General features: G+C 40.2%; 1 pseudogene; it reads left to right on the top strand.

The window, feature by feature from the left end:
* The first annotated feature begins 505 nt into the window (after positions 1 to 505).
* On the top strand, positions 506 to 1,000 carry LOC124964324 (microsomal glutathione S-transferase 1-like; annotated as a pseudogene).
* Positions 1,001 to 1,320: the final 320 nt, after the last annotated feature.

Here is a 1,320-nt window from a genome sequence, read left to right as displayed (position 1 = left end):
ATAAAAGTGCATAAAGCATAGTCAAGCATTTGTAATAAGTGTGGCAGGAACCAGTGAGCTGTCTGTTTCTCTGCCTAGTATGACCAAGACAGACTACTCCAAGGGATCTGGGTGGGGCAGTTCAACGTTTCCACTGCTAAAATCTGATTTCCAAAGCATTAACCCCAAGTGAGAGTTTTGTGCAGGTTAGATTTGGTCCACAGATGAAAGCTGCTTCTTACCTATGGTTAATAAGCATGTGATCTTTTAGAGGACATTATTACTATTTCCAGTCTATACAGTTTATTCTCCTTATTTTCAAATTTAAACATAAGAAATGGAAAAGCCATTCACACAGCAAGCTATAGAACATTCTTTTAATGAAGCTGGCAATACTTGAATTCCAAGACTGATCAGGATGTTTCTTAAAATTGATTTACTTAGTGCCTGTAACACCCACCTCCTGAGCAGGTTTGCTGTCCTTGTCCTCCGTGGATTCACCATTCCACAGCAAAACTGAAAAAAAATGACTGATCTCACCCAGTCGACGGAAAACAAAGTATTCACATTTTTTTGCCTCCTATATAACAAACATTCTTTCAGGAATGACGTTCAAGTACTGCAACTTCATTCTACAGACTGACGAGATAGGTTTTTTTTTTTTTTTTTTTTTTTTTTTTTTTTACCAATCCTGAAGATTGTGGAGCTTTGGCAAGGGAAAGAGTGCCAAGAAGTATCTTCAACCAGATGAGAGTGGGACATGTATGGAGAGCCCATCTGAAAGACCTTGAAAACATTGTTCCATGTCTTGGTATCAGCCCGTTACATTCCTTGAACGGCCCAGACTGCTCTACAACCATGCTGCATTCAGGCTGTTGGTTGGAACACAGATCTACCACGTAATTGTGTATCTGTCACCACTTCCCCTGCCAAATAGAGCTTTGGCTTTTTTTGTTGGATATGGAGTTACTTTTTCAATGACCTACAGATTGCATAGATTTTACCTATAAAGAAAATCCGTTTCCTCATTATGCAATTGGTTTCTAAGAATTCTACATTTCCAGTATATAAAGAACACTTCCTGAGGCTTTAGGTAGGAGGGGAGCAGAGAAATTAAGAGCTGAGGCCGGGCTCAGTGGTACCTGTAACCCCAGTGACTCAGGAGGCTGAGGTAGGAGGATCCCAAGTTCAAAGCCAGTCCCAGCACCTCACTGAGGCCCTGAAGAACTTACGTGAGACTCTGTCTCAAAATAAAAAATAAAAAGGGCTGCGGACGTGGCTCAATGGTTAAGCAACGCTGGTTTCGATTCCTAGTTTAAAAAAAAAAAAAAAAAAAAAAGA

Source organism: Sciurus carolinensis, chromosome 1 (genome assembly GCF_902686445.1).
Source record: "Sciurus carolinensis chromosome 1, mSciCar1.2, whole genome shotgun sequence".
Taxonomy (NCBI): Eukaryota; Metazoa; Chordata; class Mammalia; order Rodentia; family Sciuridae; genus Sciurus; species Sciurus carolinensis.
The sequence above is the reverse complement of the archived record's forward strand: the minus strand, read 5'-3'. Positions and strand labels throughout refer to the sequence as shown.